The sequence below is a fragment of the Hordeum vulgare genome, chromosome 3H (genome assembly GCF_904849725.1).
Source record: "Hordeum vulgare subsp. vulgare chromosome 3H, MorexV3_pseudomolecules_assembly, whole genome shotgun sequence".
Classification (NCBI taxonomy): Eukaryota; Viridiplantae; Streptophyta; class Magnoliopsida; order Poales; family Poaceae; genus Hordeum; species Hordeum vulgare.
In genome coordinates, this window is record NC_058520.1 from 349,753,794 (window position 1) to 349,775,613 (window position 21,820).

Below are 21,820 nucleotides of genomic sequence, written 5' to 3' on the forward strand. Positions count from 1 at the left end.
CGAACATTGACTAGGGGCTTCGTCGCAGGAATTCAAAACAATTAGCAAGTTGGGGAGGCATCATGCGTCATCAACGAACGAAGATGAACCAAGAGAACACGAAGCTCGCTGCAACACAACGACAACCATGGGAGGGTCTTGATCATGCATAGCAACAAGGACGATACACCAGACAATGGGAAGGGGCGGAAGGATGGTGGCGAAGGATCCGACGAAGAGGCGGTGTCGACGACGGTACGTGATTGTGGGGACCCCGACTCATAAGTCGTGATCGACGAATGCACGTGTAGAGTGATCTCAGAGATCAATGCTCACTGAACACACATAAGCTGAAATACAAGAGTCTTACATCCTTACATACCGTCTGATACAAATAGTGACCATAAAGGTCAAGTCTTACATAGATAGGGCCTCAAAGGCCGACACACCAACATAACTAGCAGCCGAAATGTTGAACGAAAGCGTGAACCCATGCCATCTGTCTTAACCTACAAGCATTCTGACTGGGAAGCGTCCTAGTTCGCATGTTCATCACCAACACACTCTTGTCCATATTCCTGCTCTTCCATGCCTGGCCAATTAAATAACCAATGGCAAGCCAATGAGTACCTTGAATGTACTCGCAAGCAACCTATGTTGTGTAACAAGGCAATAATAAAGCATGGTATAACACTAATAGGTAATTTGCGGAAAGCAGATTTTTCTAGTGCAATGACATGATCAACTTCTCGTGAGGGCATGCATCATGAGATAAGCGATATCCATGTGAACAGGTTACAGATATCAATATCGACTGAGGGTTGAACATCCCATGCCAAGTCGCCCGACTTAGCTCAGGTATCATATTTCTCACACACATGCATACTATTTGGTAAACATGGACGTAGCCCAAGAGCGGTCATCCAACCGTCCTTGACCGTGGACACGTCTATTCGAATAGTTCTACACTCTGTAGAGGTTGCACACTTTACCCACAAGACTCGGAAAACTTCGTGCCATTCCACGACTCACGGTATTTCTCATACCCGAGGTAAGTACCCGAAAATTACCATTGCCATGACGATACTAGCAAAGAGTCCACTCGTTGGTGACAATCCCTCGTAATGTACATCACACATATCATCCACGAGGGCACACAACGGTGTGCCCGGTGTATGTGAAAACAGCCCATGGTCATCCTTTCTTAGCACGACCCGTCTCGAGAGTGACCACGTCACTCCCGCCACTAGTAATGCGGGCTCTCTACTAGCACCAACCATAGTAATCAGCAAAGCCCCGTCCCATAAGGGGTATCGTGGTTGTTCATGTAAGGTTGGAGTAACGGTCACAACTTAAACCAATCCGTTTTTCAAAAACTACACACGCACTAGCCTCGATACACCACTTCTTTCTCAAGTGGCTACCTAGCTCACACCATCTCCCTCGGGCATTAGTGGCACTCGACGGGGTTTTCGGAAAAACCTTTGAAATCACTTTCCTTCACCGTCACCATGCATAATCCCACCCCATTTGCGTAGCAACTACTAGCAACCTGACTACTTCCCACCCGCACAACCCTCATAAGAAGGTAGGGTCATGCCCAAGTGCAAGCATCAACAAGGAGTTGTCGGAAACAACCCACCAAGGTGGTCACTGATTCAACATGATTCAATGCATCGGATCGGAGTGCTATATGACATGCCTAAAAAATAGTTTTGAGACATGGTCAAAGGGTTGCTTGCCTGGATCAACAAAGTTCTCGGGGTCTTCGAAGTCTTCTGGTCCAAGTCCCTCGTCAACAACGCAATCTATCGTCGCAATATTAACGATAAAAATAAGAACACAATAAAAACAAAGAAAATAGTCCACTTCTAAAATGTCACACCACTCTGTAAAATACTATACTAAAACCTACAAATATTTCTCTCTGGTTTTGAAGTGTAAAAACTTATGAAAACTATTTTAACAGTGGCTTAAAATATTTCAAACTAGGTTTTAAATAAAACCCGTACATAAAACATTTTCAAAATTTGCACAAGTGGCATCATTAAATACTATATAATATTGTAATATTTTAGGTGGAGGAATATTTGGATTTGGAGAAATATTTATTTCTTGGGATTTTTTGCAAGTTTATGCAAAAATAGAAAAATAAAAGAGGCACGGTGCCTCGTGGGCCAGGAGTTGCTGGGCAAGCTAGCCCAACCGGCGAAACCAGCCCAAGCGGGCCAGGCGCGCGCACCTGCGAGGGTTCAAACCCGACAAGCACGACCGAGCCGCTAGTGGCAGAGAGGGGAGGCGAGGGAGCGGTGAGGATGACAGGTGGCCCCCACCTGTCATCTTCAACCTCGAGACACAGAGGGCGGCGAGCTCACCGGCGATGGCAGAGGGCAAGGTGAGGGTAGCCAGGGGTGGAAATGGGTCCAGGGGCGAGTTGCCATTCGAGTGGTGGTGGAGGAAGGAGCCGAGGTGCAGGGAGTCGTCGACGACGACGTCCCGTGGCATTGGTGCTTCTGGAGGTGGTCACCAGGGCCGATTCCTATAGCAAAAAGGATGGGGAAGAGGGGGAAACACATCAGGAGAGCAAGGGACGGCCAGAGGAAGAAGAAGTAGGGCCGAAGTGGCTCACTACCGTGAGATCGACGACAGACTGTGGCGGCGGAGCTCCGGCTCGATCTCGAGCCCAAGGAGCTTTGAAGGTGGAATGGGTGGTGCGGTGGGTTGGTTGGGTGGACAGGAGAGTGATCGAGAGGGGAGAGGGGGTCTCGGTGGGGCCTTATATAGGCGGGGCATGAGACCACCGTGGACCCGTGCGCCGTAGTTAGTTGCAGTGGTCACTAGGGGCACGAGAGAGGTGATGGGTGGCTCGGGGGTCTTCCTGGGGGTCGTCCACAACCACAGGGAGAGAGAGGAGAGAGGGGGGAGCGTGCACGTGCGAGCTCACGCATTGGCCGGCTCGGGCGACGTAGGGCACACGCTCGGGAGAGCCGTTGCAGGGAGAGAGAGGAGGGGGCCGATAGTCCAGCATAATGCTGACGCCAAGGCACCTCGACTAGCGCGAGGGGAGTGGCTCGAGGTGGCCAGGGGATGGACATGGAGCAGGTCTGCACTCGGGCGTCCCTGTAGTGTGCTGCAGAGCGCGACTTTGGCTGGGATGATTGTGTCAGCGACGTGCCATGGCGCAACCACTTGTGCCCAAAATCTGAAGGGGGAATAAACAACTAGAAAGTGCCTTTGGTTGTTCTTGAGTGGCCATGGGTGAGAGAGAGAAGAGAGAGGGGGAAGGAAAGATGTTGTCCAGGGGGTTGCAAGTGGGGTTTCACCCCTGCAATCATGGAGCTCGGTGCCAGGAAACTGACTCGGGGGGTGCTAGGGGTTCCTATAAAGCTATGGTATAATTTTGGGGTGGAGGGGGATAGCTTTGGATGCCCTAGTAGCAGATTTAGGATTCCGCTAGAAGGTGTTTGATGGGGTTTTGGGCAAGATTCCTTTTCCCCAATTGCTGTGAAATTTAACATGATGGAGTTGTGGGTAAAATCAATAGGTATCACCAAGTTTGAGCTCATTTGAGCAAAATTGGCAATGTAAACATGAAAATCCCTAGAAATGGACACAATGAGACTCATGTGGTCCTAGGTGATCAAATCAACTCCCACAAATTCACAACTTGGTGTAGCATCATTATTGGGGGCTAGATCACTCCTGTAAAGTTTGGGATCAATTGGATAAACTTGGCAATGTAAAGTTGGTCAATTTGATTGTGGACAAAGAGGGGTTTGGGACATTTTGGTGAACCAAATCAACTTGGATTTAGATGAAAATTTTTAGGATCACCACAGATATCATGTGTGTCTTGCTTGAATTTTCCTAGAATTTATTGAGAATATTTTCTATGGAAATATTTCAAAAGCTTGAAATAGTCAGAAAGGGTTTTGAAGGATTTTGTCCAATATTTTTAACATGACCATGTGTTGAAACTCTTATGTATGGAAAATATATGTTCACTGAGTTTCCGCAAATTTTATTAAATATTTTTGAAGTAAAAAAATAATTTTCAACCACAAAAGATCATTTCTGCCCTCAGAAAAAGGTATTTAAATAAAATTGGAAAATAACTTTTAAAATAATTATTTTGTGGTTTTGGGAAGTATTTTTAATAATAGGATCCAAATAAAATCTTTGGGGTAGAACATCCCTCCTAAATTGAGGACTTGTAGTACAAATCTCATCTTAGGGTTTTTGAAAGCTTAAAATAAGTAAATGCCTTTTTGTTGAAATAATATTTTATAAAAATAGTTTCTGGTGCTATACACATGGCATGATCATCGGGCAAGATTTTGGGGTCAAGTCGATGAGTTCTTGAGATAATAATAAATTTTGTGATTTAAAATACAATCAAACACACAATGAGGTAGCAACCAGGTCAATCATCATAATCACACAAAAAGTTTTCAGTGGTTCTAATTTTTTTTAAACATAATGTGGCAAAGTGGTACAAACACTGGATGTGATAGACCTACCCCCCTTACAAGAATCTCGTCCCCGAGATTCCTAGTCTAGGCGGTAAAAAGAGAAGGAAACTCTCATCTAAGGTAGTCTTGACGCTCCCATGTTGCTTATGCTTCGGTGTGGTTGCTCCACTAGACCTTAAAGTACTTGATGGTGCGGCTTCTTGTGCAATGCTCGGTTTCACCCAAGATGCGGATTGGTCTCTCACGATAAGTGAGGTCCGGTATAAGGTCGATGGCTTGATGATCGATGTCCCTGTAGAGATCGGGGTGGTTGGGATCTTGGAGGCACTTTCGGAGTTGCGACACGTGGAAAACATTGTGCACATCCGAAAGCTCGGAAGGTAGCTCCAGCTGGTAAGCAACTTCTCCTCGCTTGTCGGAGATCTTGAAGGGGCCGATGTATGTTCGCGCTAGTTTTCCCTTGACGTGGAAGCGCTTTGTTCCCTTGAGAGGCGTAACTCAAAGACAGACATAGTCCCCAACACGGAAACTCATGTCTCGGCGATGTGAGTCGGCATAGCTCTTTTGTCTTGACTTGGCAGTCTTCAGACGTTCCCTGACAAGTTGGACCTGCTCTTCTACTTCATGGAGAACATCCGGTCCAAAGACCAGCCCTTCTACGATTTCTGACAAGTTGAGGGGAGTATGACACTTGCGCCCATACAACACCTCAAATGGTGCCATATGGAGACTGGAGTGATAGCGGTTGTTGTAGGAGAACTCGATAAACGGAAAACAATCTTCCCACTTGGCTCCATATGCCAAAACACAGGCACGAAGCATGTCCTCGAGTATTTGATTTACACGTTCCATTTGTCCGTCTGTCTAAGGGTGAAAAGTGGTGCTGAAGGATAGCTTGGTTCCCAAGGCTTCTTGAAATCTATTCCACAACCTCAAGGTAAACTGGGTACCTCGATCTGACACAATTTCCTTAGGGACTCCATGGGGGCTGACAATCCGGTTAATGTAGAGATTTGTCAACTGGTTCCGAGTGTAGGTTGTCTTGACGGGGACGAAGTGGGCCACCTTGGTCGGGTGATCAACAATCCCCAAATGGAATCATGTCCCTTTCTTGATCTTGGCAGATCGGTGATGAAGTCGATCCTGACTTTGTCCCACTTCCATTGAGGCACTTTGAGAGGTTGCAAAAGTCCAACGGGTCACTGATGCTCGGCTTTGACCCTCTGGCATATGTCACACTTAGGGACGCAATAAACTATCTCTCTCTTCATGCCATGCCACCAGAATCTTGCCTTGAGGTCTTGGTACTTCTTGGTTCCATTAGGATGGATGGTATATGGAGTGTCATGTGCTTCTTGCAAGATCAGGTTCTTGAGATCAACTTTGTTGGGTACGCAAATGCGATTCCCAAACCATACAACTCGTTGTTCATCCACTGAGAATCTTGGAGCCTTGCCATTCTTGATCTTCTTCTTGATACCTTCGATGCTCTCGTGTCCCTTCTGAGCTTCCTTCGTATCGTCCATCAGCGTAGGCTTTGCTTCGAGGTTGGCCAGAAATCCTGGTTCGACTAGTTTCAACCTGAAGCTTTCAAGTTCCTCATACAAGGTGGGTAGCCTTTCCTCGACATAGCATTCAAGGAATAAGCCTTTTTACTCAAGGCACCCGCTACCACATTGGCCTTTCCGGGGTGGTATTAAACACCGAGGTCGTAGTCCTTGTCCTTGATAAACTCCAACCATCTTCGTTGCCTCATGTTCAATTCCTTTTGAGTGAAAATATACTTCAAACTCTTGTGGTCTGTGTATATCTCACATCACTTTCCGAGAAGGTAATGTCGCCATGTATTCAAGGCATGAACTACGGCTGCCAACTCAAGATCTTGAGTGGTGTAGTTCTCTTTATGAGAGCGTAACTATGTGGAGAGATATGTGATACGTCCATTTTGCATCATGTTTTCATGTTGATATTTATCGCTTCTTTCACTGTTATTTCACTTCACGGTACAATTCTTATGCCTTTTCTCTCTTATTTTGCAAGGTTTACATGAAGAGGGAGAATACCGGCAACTAGAATTCTGGCCTGAAAGTGGAGCAAAGTCGAGATACCTATTCTGCGCAACTCCAAACGCCGTAAAAATCAACAAGGATTTTTTTCCCGATTTACCAAAAATACTGGGCCGAAGAAGTGCCAAAGGGGCACCAGGGGGTGCCCACAAACCTGCACGACGCGACCACCCCCCCAGGCCGCGCCATGAGGGCTTGTGGGCAGCCCACTGGCCCACTTGCTCCCCTCTTTTGCTATATGAAGGGTTTCATCCAGGAAAAAATCAGGGAGGAGCTTTTTCGTGGATTCGTCGCCGCCACGAGGCGGAACTTGAGCAGAACCAATCTAGAGCTCCAGCAGGACGATCCTGCCGGGGAAACTTCCTTCCCGGAGGGGGAAATCGTCGCCATCGTCATCACCAACACTCCTCTCATCGGAGGGGACTCGTCACCATCAACATCTTCATCACCACCATCTCATCTCCAAACCCTAGTTCATCACTTGTAACCAATCTCCAGCTCGCGACTCCGATTGGTACTTGTAAGGTTGCTAGTAGTGTTGATTACTCTTTGTAGTTGATGCTAGTTGGATTACTTGGTGGAAGAGTTTATGTTCAGATCCTTGATGCTACTCACTACCTCCGTGGTCATGAATATGATTATGCTTTGTGAGTAGTTACTTTGGTTCCCGAGGACATGGGATAAGTCATGCTAATAGTAGTCATGCGAATTTGGTATTCGTTCGGTAATTTGATATGTTGTATGTTGTTTTTCCTCTAGTGGTGTTATGTGAACGTAGACTACATAACACTTCACCATTATTTGGGCCTAGAGAAAGGCATTGGGAAGTAGTAAGTAGATGATGGGTTGCTAGAGTGATAGAAGCTTAAACCCTAGTTTATGCGTTACTTCGTAAGGGGCTGATTTGGATCCACTAGTTTAATGCTATGGTTAGACTTTGTCTTAATTATTCTTTCGTAGTTGCGGATGCTTGCGAGAGGGGTTAATCATAAGTGGGATGCTTGTCCAAGTAAGGGCCGTACCCAAGCGCTGGTCCACCCACATATCAAACTATCAAAGTAACGAACGCGAATCATATGAACATGATGAAACTAGCATGACAGAAATTCCCGTGTGTCCTCGGGAGCATTTTTCCTCCTATAAGACTTTGTCCAGGCTTGTCCCTTGCTACAAAAGGGATTGGGCCACTTTGATGCACCGTTGCTACTTTTGTTACTTGTTGCTTGCTACGAATCACCTCACCACACAATCACTTGTTACCGACAATTTCAGTGCTTGCAGATATTTCCTTGCTGAAAACCACTTGTCAGATCCTTCTGCTCCTCGTTGGGTTTGACACTCTTACTCATCGAAAGGACTACGATTGATCCCCTATACTTGTGGGTCATCAAGACTCTTTTCTGGCGTCGTTGCCGGGGAGTGAAGCGCCTTTTGTAAGTGGACCTTGGTAAGGAAACATTCATATAGTGTGCTGAAATTTATTGTCACTTGTCACTATGGATACTAATCCTTTGAGGGGCTTGTTCGGGGTATCTTCACCTAGAACGGAATCACAAAGAGTTGCTCCTCAACCTTCTGCACCTACTGAAAATATTTGCTTTGAATTTCCTTCGGGTATGCTTGAGAAACTGCTGGCTAATCTTTTTGCAGGAGATGAAACATCACATCCAGACTTGCATCTAATCTATGTAGATGAGGTTTGTGGTTTATTTAAGCTTGTAGGTGTGCCCGAGGATGAGGTCAAGAAGAAGGTGTTTCCTTTATCTTTGAAGGATAAGGCGTTGACATGGTATAGGCTATGTGATCATACTGGATCATGGGACTACAATCGGTTGAAATTGGAATTTCATCAAAAGTTTTATCCTATGCATTTAGTACATCGTGATCAGAATTATATTTATAATCTTTAGCCTCGTGACAGAGAAAGTATCGCTCAAGCTTGGGGGAGTCTTAAATCAATGCTATATTCATGCCCCAATCATGAGCTCTTGAGAGAAATTATCATTCAGAACTTCTATGCTCGGCTTTCTCATGATGATCGCACCATGCTTGACACTTCTTGTACCGGTTCTTTTATGAAGAGAGATATTGACTTCAAATGGAATTTATTGGAGAGAATTAAACGCAACTCTGAAGATTGGGAGCTTGAAGAAGGTAAGGAGTCATGTATGAATTTCACGTTTGATTGCATTAAATACTTTGTTGAGACAAATACTTTTTGTGACTTTAGCGCTAAGTATGGACTTGACTCTGAGATAGTAGCTTCGTTGTGTGAATCCTTTGCTGCCCATATTGATCTCCCCAAAGAGAACTGGTTTAAATATCATCCTCCTTTAGAAGTCAATGTAGTTAAACCCACTCCAGTTGAAGAGAAAGTCATTGCCTATAATGATCCTGTGGTTCCCAGTGCTTACATTGAGAAACCACCTTTCCCTGTTAGGATAAAGGATCATTCGAAAGCTTCAACTATGATACGTAGAGGCTACATTAGAACACCTACACCCCCTGAGCAAATTAGAGTTGAACCTAGCATTTCTATTATGAAAGATCTTCTGTCCGACGATGTAGAGGGACATAATATTCACTTCTGTGAAGATGCTGCTAGAATTGCTAAACCTCACGCTAGAGACAAACATAGGCCTGTTGTTGGCATGCCTGTGGTTTCTGTTAAGATAGGAGATCATTGTTATCATGGTTTATGTGACGTGGGTGCTAGTGTTAGTGCAATACCTCAATCCTTATATGATGAAATCAAAGATGAGATTGCACCTGTTGAGATAGAACCTATAGATGTCACTATTCAGCTTGCCAATAGAGATACTATCCGCCCTGTGGGAATTATTAGGGATGTTGAAGTCTTGTGTGGTAAAACAAAGTATCCTGCTGATTTCCTCGTTCTTGCTACCGCTCAAGATAGCTTTTGTCCCATCATATTTGGCAGACCTTTTCTCAATACCGTCAATGCTCATATTGACTGTGAGAAGAAAACTGTCACTGTTGGCTTTGAAGGTGTGTCACATGAGTTCAATTTCTCCAAGTTTGGTAGACAACCTCATGAAAAGGAGTTGCCTAGTAGGGATGAAACTATTGCCTTAGCTTCTGTTGCCGTGCCTCCTACTGATCCCTTAGAGCAATACTTTCTTGAGCATGAAAATGATATGCATATGGATGAAAGGGATGAAATAGATAGAGTTGTCTTAGAACAATATCCTATCCTTAAGAATAATCTGCCTGTTGAACTGCTTGGGAATCCACCCCCACCAAAGGGTGATCCTGTGTTCGAGCTTAAACAGTTGCCTGATACTCTTAAGTATGCCTATCTTGATGAAAAAGAGATATATCATGTTATAATTAGTGCTAGCCTCTCAGAGCATGAAGAAAAGAAGTTACTAAAAACTCTGAGGAAGCACCATGCTGCTATTGGATATACTCTTGATGATCTTAAGGGCATTAGTCCTACTCTATGCCAGCACAAGATTAAAACCGATCCTGATTTCAAACCAGTTGCTCATCATCAAAGGAGATTAAATCCTAAGATGAAAGAAGTAGTGAGAAAAGAAATACTAAAGCTTCTGGAAGCAGGTATCATTTATCCTCTTGCTCATAGCGATTGGGTGAGTCCGGTGCATTGCGTCCCTAAGAAGGGAGGCATTACCGTTGTCCCTAATGATAAGGATGAATTGATCCCACATAGGATTATTACTGGCTATAGGATGGTGATCGATTTTAGGAAATTGAATAAAGCCACTAGGAAAGATCATTACCCTTTGCCTTTTATCGACCAAATGCTAGAAAGGCTGTCCAAACACACACACTTCTGCTTTCTAGACGGATATTCTGGTTTCTCCCAAATACCAGTTGCACAATCTGATCAGGAGAAAACCACTTTCACCTGCCCTTTCGGAACCTTCGCTTATAGACGTATGCCTTTTGGCTTATGTAATGCACCTGCCACCTTTCAAAGATGTATGATGGCTATATTCTCTGACTTTTGTGGAAAGATTGTCGAGGTTTTCATGGATGACTTCTCCGTTTATGGGTCTTCCTTTGATGATTGCCTCAGCAACCTTGATCGAGTCTTGCAGAGATGTAAAGATACCAATCTTGTCTTGAATTGGGAGAAGTGCCACTTTATGGTTAATGAAGGCATCGTCTTAGGACATAAAATTTCTGAAAGAGGTATTGAAGTAGATAAGGCTAAGGTTGATGCAATCGAGAAAATGCCATACCCCACAGGTACCAAAGGTATAAGAAGTTTCCTTGGTCATGCTGGTTCCTATCGAAGGTTCATTAAAGACTTCTCTAAGATTTCTAGGCCTCTTACCAATCTCTTGCAAAAGGATATTCCTTTTGTCTTTGACGATGATTGTGAGGAAGCCTTTGAAATACTTAAGAGGGCTTTGATAACTGCACCTATTGTTCAACCACCTGATTGGAACTTACCTTTTGAGATCATGTGTGATGCTAGCGATTATGCTGTTGGTGTTGTTCTAGGGCAAAGAGTTGACAAAAAGTTGAACTTTATTCACTACGCTAATAAAGCTCTAGACAGTGCCCAGAGAAACTATGCTACTACGGAGAGGGAATTTCTAGTAGTTGTGTTTGCATGTGAAAAGTTCAGGTCTTACATAGTGTTAGGGCATATTTCTCCTAAGTGGTTTTAGTGATTGATGAAAATTGTTGTGCGGACTAATCTTGTGTCCTGAGCATTTCAGAATATTCTCTTCTAGGCACAAGATGACTCGACGCCCCTCGGAGGTTCTCAAAGACGGATTTTCTTCTACACTTCTCTTACTAGTTTGAGTCATAGGAAAGTCTTCTTACCAAGAGGGGGTCTGCATCGGAAAGGTTTGGGTGGAATCCTCACGCACACACCTCATGCACCCACCCATATTTTGGCTTCAATGGAGCACCAATGTGTTTTCTATGCCTATGCGAAAAAGGGTAAGCGGTAGTACCGCTGGCACAGCGTAGTACCGCTCTCAGAGCGGTAGTAAATTTTGACTACCGCTCCAGGAGCGGTACTACCGTCCCAGGTGCGGTAGTAAACTTTTACTACCGCTTCAGGAACGGTACTACCGCCCGAAGAACGGTAGTAGTTTTTTACTACCGCTCCAAGGGCGGTAGTACCGCCCTCAGTGCGGTAGTATTAATTTACTACCGCACCGACGGGCTTTTTTCTCGCATACTTTTCCACGGAGGTGGTGGCACGGTAGTATCCCGGTACTATCGTGGTTGGTGAGAAGCTGAGCGGTAGTACCGCTTCCAAGAGCGGTAGTACCGCTCGTGCATTTATGTGGTAGGTGGGTAACGGGTGGATCTGCCCCCTACTATATAAAGGCATCTTCTTCTTCCTAGAGCTTACCTTTAACCCCTCCAAGCTCCGGATCTCTCTCCCTAGCCAATCAACCTTGTTGATTTTCTAGGGATTGCTTGAGAAGGCCTTGATCTACACTTCCACCAAAGGATATTTGATCCCCCCTACTAATCCCTTGCGGATCTTGTTACTCTTGGGTGTTTGAGCACCCTAGACGGTCGAGGTCACCTCGGAGCCACATTCCATTGTGGTGAAGCTCCGCGGTCTTGTTGGGAGCCTCCAAGCTTTGTGTGGAGATTGCCCCAACCTTGTTTGTAAAGGTTCAGTTGCCGCCTTCAAGGGCACCTATAGTGGAATCACGGCACCTTGCATTGTGCGAGGGCGTGAGGAGAATACGGTGGCCCTAGTGGCTTATTGGGGAGCATTGTGCCTCCACACCGCTCCAACAAAGACATACTTCCTGTCAAAGGGAAGGAACTTCGGTAACACATCCTCGTCTTCATCGGTTCCACTTGTGGTTATCTCTTACCTTTACTTTGTATTTGTTGGTGTTGTAGAGTATCTCCTAGGTGCTTCTTTACTCGTTGCTAAGTAGCATCATATAGGTTGTCCTCCTAGTGTCATGTTAGTGAACCTTTATGATTGCTACTCCTTATTTATTTAGAAAAGCTAAAAATTGGTAGTTGCCTATTCACCCCCCTCTAGTCAACCATATAGATCCTTTCAATTGGTATGAGAGCCATGTCTCTTTATTAAGGGTTTCACCACCCGAAGAGTGGAAGGCGAAGAGGGAGTTCCCCATGGGCAACCCGAGGCCATGGACTTGACTTCGGTCACAAGGGACGACTTGAATACGGCTATGGCCGCTCTCAAGACGTCCTTGACGAACGAAGTCAAGACCATGCTTAAAGAGTTAATTGAGGGAATTAAAAGTTCACCCGAACCGGCGTTGGTGGTTAAACCCACCAACACTGATTCGGAGGCCAGTTCCTCTAAGGAAGCGGCTAAAGGTATGCGACCTTCCTCATCTGTCAAAAAGGATGGGACTGGAACCTATGCCTCAGTTCCACCTCCCATGGTCTATGGAGGACCTGTTCCCACACCGCGTCTTAACCCTGTTGGTCCTCCTCCTAAGCTTGTTAAGGGTGATTTTGCTAACTGGGTGTTTTCTATTAAGTGTCATTTGAATCACAACTCAACAAATTTATGGAGAATCATCGAGCAAGGCTACTATCCTCATGAGCCAAGCAACCTCACTCCAAGAGAAGAAGCGGACAATCAATATAATCACTTCACATTGTTTATTCTACAGTCCGCAGTACCGCCTGAAGATCTTCCTCACTTGCGCCCCTTGTCTCTGGCCAAGGACTGTTGGGAGCACATTATGGTGCTATACAAGGGAAGCTCAAGCATTCAATGGTCAAACTATGAGGTGGTACTTGATAAGGCAGAAGAGTTTGTAATGAAGGAAGACGAGGAACCTCGTGATCTCTATCGGAGGGTGACTGCTATTGCTGTTGCTCTCAAGGATCATGGGAGCAAGGATGTGGATGACACATGAGTCAAGCGCAAGTTTCTCAAGGCCATCATGACTTTCAACAAAGCCATGTCATTAGTCATTCGCCAACGACCAGATTTCCACTCCTTGTCTTCCAGTGAGGTGTTGGATGAATTCATTGCAATGTCAATCATGAACGAGACCGCTGACAATGCACTTGCTCGAGTTCGGTCAAAGACAGCTTCACCTAACCTTGCTTTGAAGGCAAAGGATGCTTCTGAAGAAGAGGAGGAGGATGAGGAAGAGAAGAGCTGCCCTGAAGACACTAAGTATGCTTATCACGAGCACATGGCTCTTGCGTCAAGGCAATTCTGGGGCAATAAGAGGAACTCAAGACCCAACTTCACCAAGAACAACTCAAGTGGGTTCAAACCCAAGCAACGAGTGAGGACATGCTATAACTGCGGTAATGTGAGCCACTTCATGGCGGAATGTCCCTATGAGGAGAGGGAAGACAATGGAGGCAAGCTCATTCACAAAGACAAAACAAAGTCTTTCCCAAGCAAGAACAACTTTGTCAAGAAACCCCATCCAAAGGGTATGGTGGCACTTGAAGAGTACCCCTCCGATGATGATGATGATGATGATATGGTGGCAACTGCGACTGTCGCTATCGCCACCCCTTCTCCCAAGAATGTGTCTTTCTTCAAGGCCCCCAACGATAATCACATCGCCAAGTGCCTCATGGCCAAAGGTATCAATCAGGTAACACCCAGCATTAAGACCAACATCACTAGTGCTCCCTCATTGTTGAATTGTGTTGATGATAGTGATGTTGTGGAACTTAATGAGCATGATCTTGACAAATTTCTGTGTACTATCAAAGGAGAAACCAAGAGGCACTTTGGTGCCCTTTTGGAACAACTGGGTGAGGCTAATGACCTCATCGAGTCTCATGAGGAGACCATCTCCGAGATGCAAGGTCATAGACGTGACTATGCCGATGAGATTGCTGAACTTTCTATTGCACTAGAAAAGGAGCACACTCTTCGTTTGGCTCCTGAGGAGTCATACAACGATGACTGCGCTAAATTGCAAAAGAAACTAGATCATGCTACTGTTCTTACTCGTATGCTTAAGTCTGAAAAGGATGCTCTTGGGGTTGACCATGACAGACTCAAAATGGAGTTTGACACACTTGACAAGGCTCACAAGGTCTTGAAAGGTAGTCATTTCTCCCTGAAAGAGTCTCATGACCAACTCCAAGCAAAGCTTACCAAGGAAATCTCTACTTGTCCTCCTTTTGTTTTAATTGATAATGCTTGTACAACTAACCCTTGTTGTGAGCATGTACATCTTGTGGAGGAAAATGCCAAGTTGAAGGATAAACTTGAGAAGGGCCTTGTGTCATGCATCCAAGGCAAGAAGAGCCTGAACGACCTTTTGAGCAATCAAAAGGGTGTGGTAGGAAAGGAGGGGCTTGGACTTACATCTAAGTCTAAAAGAAAAAGGAAGAACATGAACAACCGATCCCCCACCCTCATGGACATCTTTGTCAAAGAGGGCGAAGGGACTCAGGAGGTGAACAGGAACAAGATGGAAAATGGGAGCATCAAGAAGGGCAAAACCATTCCTACCAACACAGCCGACAAACTATATCCTTCCTATGTTTTATGTCGTGCTGGTGATGGGCATGTTTATGCCAGATTTTTTGGTTCTTACTATGAGTACATTGAATGTGCTATTTGGGTTCCTAAGACCCTTGTCTCTAACATTAAAGGACCCATTCAAAAATGGGTACCTAAAACCAAGCCTTGATCTATTGCAGGAGTTTGCTTCCGGTGGGGTGTCATGGTTGCTCGATAGTGGAGCAACAAATCATATGACCGGAAGCAAGGACTTAGTGGTGGATGTGCATCCTTCCCCATCTATGCCCACCCATGTCCAATTTGCCGATGCATCTTCGTCAAAGGTATTGGGATTTGGTAAGGTGGTCATCTCTCAAGAGTTATCTATTGAGAAGGTCATGCTTGTTGAGTCCCTTGCTTATAATTTACTTTCGGTTCGTCAACTTGCAATTATGGGCTTTTCCACATTCTTTAATCTTGATACTGTGGTCCTTTTGTGGAGCAAGACTCTTAAAGTAGCCTATGTTGGACATGTCGAAAATGGTCTCTATGTGGTGAACTTTTCAAAGCAACCCACTAAGACTGCGACGTGTCTAATGGCTAAAGTTGATGTGGGCTCGCTTTGGCATCGCCGACTAGATCATGTCAATATGAGATCTTTGCAAAGTCTCCTTAAAGGGGATCATATTCGTGGACTAACAAATGTGAGTTTTGCCAGAGATCGTGCTTGCAGTGCCTGCATTGAAGGAATAATCCATGAAACTGCTCATCGTCCAACGACTCTCATTTACACTAAGAGACCGTTGGAGCTCCTTCATATGGATATCTTCGGTCCCCCATCATTTGATAGTCTTGGGGGCAGAAAGTACTGCTTGGTGATTGTTGATGATTACTCAAGATACACCTGGGTATATTTCTTCAAGAGGAAGAGTGAGACTCAACAAACTGTTATCAACTTTGCTAATGAAGCTCAACGTCAACATGAAGCAAAGATTTTGATGATCAGAAGTGACAATGGCACCGAGTTCAAGAACTACACCTTGGATGAGTTTCTAGGTGATGAGGGAATAAAACATCAATATTCGACACCATATACCCCTCAACAAAATGGTGTGGCGGAAAGGAAGAACCGGACACTGATGGACGCTGCGAGAACAATGATGTCGGAATTCAAATCTCCATATAACTTTTGGGCCGAATCCATCAACACAGCATGTCATGCGTCCAATCGGCTCTATATCCGCAAAGGCTTGAACAAGACCCCATATGATATTCTCACCGGAAACAAACCCAATCTCAAGTACTTCCGGGTATTCGGGTGTAAGTGTTTCATTCTCAAGAAAGGTGCACGTTTAGCTAAATTTGATTCTAGAGCACATGAGGGAATCTTTGTTGGTTATGCTACAAACTCTCATGCTTACCGTGTCCTCAACAAGTCCACCGGACTCATTGAGGAGACGTGTAACGTGGAGTTTGATGAAAATAATGGCTCCCAAGTGGAGCAAAGTGGTCTTTGTGATGTAGGTGATGAAATTCCTCCCCAAGCCATAAGAAGAATGGGGATTGGTAAAATATTCTGCATTGAGGAACCCCTTGTGGTCGAAGGAGAAGGACAATGCTCTACTCAAGTGGAGTCATCATCCTCACAAGTCCCACACGCTTCCGATGAACAAAGAGAAGACCCTCAACAAGTTGAACAAACTCAAGAATAAGACCAATTTCCTAAAGATGGTGACGTGTCCCATGAGGTACAAGCACTCACCCAAGGTTCCGAACCTGCTCAAGATCAAGATCAAGTGCAACCACATGATCCAGACCAAATAGAAGCACAAGATCAAGATCAAGAGCAACCACAAGAACAAGGACAAACTAGTGAACCTGCTCAAGTCGAAGATCAAGTTGATCAGGATGCTGTCTCTCAATTTCCTTCTGCGGTGCCTAAAAAGGCTACTGGTGCCAAGGGAGGATCAAAACGCAAGGGCAAGCAAAGCAATCAAGTCGATGTTCCCGAGTTATCCAATGAAGAACTCTTGGAGCATCGCGCAACCAAGATTGCGAACAAGCTGAGAGTCAAGTCACATCTTATGAAGAATGTACTTGGTAGTTTGAAAAGGGGAGTATCCACTCGTCAACAAATTTGGAATTATTGTGAGCATCACGCGTTTGTTTCGTATTGTGAAACTCAATAGGTACATGAAGCGCTCGATGATGAGGATTGGCTTATGGCCATGCATGAAGAACTCAACAACTTCGAGCACAATCAAGTCTGGGATTTAGTGCCAAGGCGAAAGGAGGAACATAATGTCATCGGGACCGAATGGATCTTCAAAAAAAGCAAGATTCCAATGGGATTGTGATTCGAAACAAGGCAAGATTGGTGGCTCAAGGCTACTCCCAAGTCGAGGGTATCGACTACGGTGAAACCTTTGACCCTGTTGCTCATCTAGAATCTATTCGCATGTTTCTTGCATTTGCTTCTCATCATAATTTCAAATTACAACAAATGGATGTGAAAAGTGCCTTTCTAATGGTCCTTTAAATGAGTTGGTCTATGTCAAACAACCCCTGGGGTTCGAACATCCCAAGCTCCCCAATCATGTGTACAAACTCAATAAGGCACTCTACGACCTTAAACAAGACACACGTGCATGGTATGAGTATCCTACTGAGTTGTTACAAGATCGTGGGTTTGAAATTGGGAAGATTGATCCTACTCTTTTTACTAAGAGGGTCAAAAGGGATTTGTTCATATGCCAACTATATGTTGATGATATCATTTTTGGTTCTCCTAACAAATCTTTCAATGAAGAATTTGCTGCACTGATGACCGAGAAATTTGAGATGTCTATGATGGGTGAGTTGAAGTTCTTCCTCGGGTTCGAGATCAAACAAGGCTTAGAAGGGACTTTCATCAAACAAGCCAAGTACACTCAAGACATGCTCAAGAGGTTTGAGCTAGAGGATGTCAAGCCGGTCAAGTTTCCCATGCCAACAAGATGCAAGCTTGACAGTGATCCCAATGGTAAAGCAGTGGATCAAAAGGTATATCGCTCCATGATTGGATCCCTCCTTTACCTTTGTGCATCTAGACCAGATATCATGTTGAGTGTAGGGATTTGTGCACAGTTTCAATCCGCACCAAAGGAAAGCCATTACACGACTGTCAAACGAGTCTTTCGATATTTAGCTCATACCCCAAACTTTGGTCTATGGTATCCCAAAGGAGCAAACTTTAACCTAGTGGGCTATTCTGACTCAGATTGGGCAGGAGACTGTGTGGAGAGGAAGTCAACCTCTCGAGGATGCCAATTCCTTGGTCGTTCACTGGTAAGTTGGTCTTCAAAGAAGCAGAATTGTGTCTCACTATCCTCCACCGAAGCTGAGTATGTAGCAGCTGCAAGTTGTTGTGCCCAGTTGCTATGGATGAGGCAAACTTCAAAGGACTATGGTGTCACTTGGGACAAAGTGCCTCTCCTATGTGACAATCAAAGTGCTATCAAGATTTCTCTCAATCTGGTTCAACACAGCAAGACCAAGCACATTGATATTCGCCATCACTTCATTCATGAACATATCAAGCTAGGTGATATTGAGATTCACTTCATCAACACTGAAGAGCAACTTGCAGATATTTTCACTAAGCCCCTCGATGAAGCAAGGTTCCGGGAGTTAAGGCATGACCTATATATCATTGATTCAAGTAATGTGGATTGAAACTAGGCACTTTGTACCTCACTCTACATTACATCTTGCTCTAGATGTAGGCATGGACATAGGGGGAGTGCTGTTCTCTCAATGAACTTTCCCTCCCCCCATTATGCATAGATCGATCGAGTCTTTCACTTTGTCCATTACCAAATGGCACTTGTGTTCAAAGACAAGATATGGTCATGAACCCAAGGATAATTCTTCGCGGTGTCATACCATTTGTCTCAAACATAGGTGGCCTCGGCCACCGCCCTCTCCGTTGGAGACTCTGTGTTGTTTCTTTTCTTTCGGTGATTCTTTCTTGCTTCCGTGTTTTGTTTCTCTTGGGTTCATCAAGTTTTTTCCACCACCTAAGGAGTAGAGAGTTCATTTTGTGGCTATTTTGTGACTTCGAGCACTGTAGTAAAAATTTACTACCGCTGGGGGAGCGGTACTACCGCTCACCAAGCGGTACTACCGCCCCCAGCACGGTAGTAATGTTTTACTACCGCTGTGGGCGCGATACTACCGCATGAGGAGCGGTACTACCGCGATGACTGTGGTACTACCGCACCGCCTCGACTAGGGGACTATTTAAAGGGCTGGGAGGCCTTTCTCTTTTCCCCTCAGCCCCGAGTTCTTCTATGTCTCTCTCTCTCTTCTCCTCAAAAACTGCCCTAAGGCATCACCAGATCTCCCTATCCAGCCATCATCCTCTGATTTCGACCGCTGGGACTCTTCCCCACGCTCCATGGACACCGATACTGCCCCTGATTTGCGCTCTTGTGCTTTGTTGTTGATTCAATCTAGGGTTAGGGCATATGGTCTCATGGCACCGTGATTGGGATTTAGTGGCAGCTTTTTGGTAGTATGATTCCTTGCATAGGCGGTGTGTGTGTCTAGGCGTGCATAGGATCCAGATCTGAGGCTTTAAATCTTCCTTCACAAGTTTTTCCTTTCAAATATGCATAGATCTGTGATTAGGCCGCCCCGTGCGGTACTACCGCCCCTCGTGGCACGGTACTACCGCTCAAGAAGCAGTACTACCGCCCTCTGGGCGGTACTACCGCTCCTAGGGCGGTACTACCGCTCCTAGGGCGGTAGTAAAATTTTACTACCGCTCCTCTTTGTGCACACACACTTCTCTCTTGTGTTTTATGGGTTTTCCGGTCTTTCTTGATCTTTGCCTTGACTTGTTTCTCTTCTCTTTCATGTTTTTGTGTGTTGTTTGCATGTCCCAGGTGGTTGTTCCCGACGTTCCAACCCGTCTCGCATTGCCAGCTCCAAGCGACCTTCCTTCGATCCGTCTGAAGGCTCCAATGCTCCCAAGCGCACTTTCAAGAAGCCTGCTCCGAAGAAGCCCTCAGTCAACTGGAACACCATGCCGCTTGCTGAGTTCCAACACCGTCACAAGCTCAACCCCTATGCCAACAATAGGGAGACTTTCCCTGGCGGTGAACTGTTTTGGAATCGCGATCAATTCTTAATCTATGAAGACGTTCTCAGATCGAAGAAGAACCTATATGTACTGGTGCAATGGATTGATCTTGATCACTTGAGGAAGGACATGTCTTACTTTGGGGAGGCCATTGCTATGGTGGAACAACTTCAGATTGCGGACCTCATCTCGTTTCACCAGGATTTTGATATTTCCATTGTGGCTCACTTCTTTGCTACATTGCACTTTCACCATGATGAGGCTCGTACTATGACTTGGTTGACAAATGGAGTGCAGCTGACTGTTACCTGGAAATATTTCATGGATCTTCTTCAGGTCAGGGATGAGGGCCTCACTACTCCTGTTGGCTTGCGCCCCCATGCCAAGCCTCAAGCTGCTCCAAAGGAGAAGCTACACCCTTACCTCTCTGTGAAGCACACCCCAGTTGGCGAGGTATCCTATGTCATGAACCCCTTCTTGGATGTGATGCACCGGATTTTTCGCAACACGCTGTTTCCCAGGGTTGGCAACAAGGACCAGGTTCACTCTTACCTGGTAGACATGCTTCTCATGTGTCAGAAAGCGAAGAATCGTCAGTGTCAGCCCCTTGATGTTTCTCATGTCATGTGGACTGAGCTCTACTCTGCAGTCATTAACCGTAAGGTCCCAATCTACGGTCCCTACCTGTTCTACTTCATCAAGGCCACTTGGACCAAGACTTTCCGTGGGGCTGAGTTTCTTGTTCCTGATTGGGTCCGCCATGAGCCCATCAAGCTGCGTCAGAAGGACAAATAGGCCAACACCTCCTCTCTTCCTGCTTCCCCAAGGGATTCTGATGACGATCTGCTAGGCGCTGAGGATGAGGCCCCTCGAGAGGCTCACCGACAGGGTGAGGTTTCCCACACCTCTGCGGAACCATCATGGGCCACACGGCTCATGGACATGATGAAGACCCTGTTCTGCATGCAGGCCAAGGGCCAATACATGACACATGTTGCTCAGAAGGAGAGTCGCCAGCGCGACAAATTGATCATGAGGAAGCTTGACCTGCCCTTCTCCAGCGGTTCTGAGCGCGAGATCACCCCTGAGGCTGAATGGATGGAGAAGCACCGGCTTCAGTGGGCTGCATCTGAGGAGGACACCGACGATGACTCAGATGAGGAGTATAGTGATGAGGAGGATACCGAATGATGTTTCTACCACCTGAGTCATAGGGCTCCTCTCTGCCTTTTTGGTGTTCCGATGCCAAAGGGGGAGAGAGCGTAGGATTTGCTCGTTCTCTAGTTTTTCTGGTTATTTGGTTTGATAAAACTTTGTTGCTTTCGTTCGTTGCTTTTGCTTTATGGTTGAGACTATGAATCGTCAGACCCTATCATGATGTGAGATATATGTTTTATCTTCCTTATCTTTTGTCTCAGTATTATCAGTTTTATCCATATTATTATTAACCTGTAAGACATAGGATCTTACGCCAGTATTCCTTTGCTCACATGCTTTGCCATGCTTCAATATTCTTCATCTCTCGTACGTATGTAGTAAGGATGGCTTAGTCTATATAATCTAGGGGGAGTAATATCTCTGTGGTTAGTTGTTGGTACGCACATACCTAGAGGAAACTAGTCCCCTTGTGATATCTTTGGAGGTTGCATATGCCTTTCTCTATTATTCTGTGCAAATCCAACATTGTCATCAATCCACCAAAAAGGGGGAGATTATTAGGGCATATTTCTCCTAA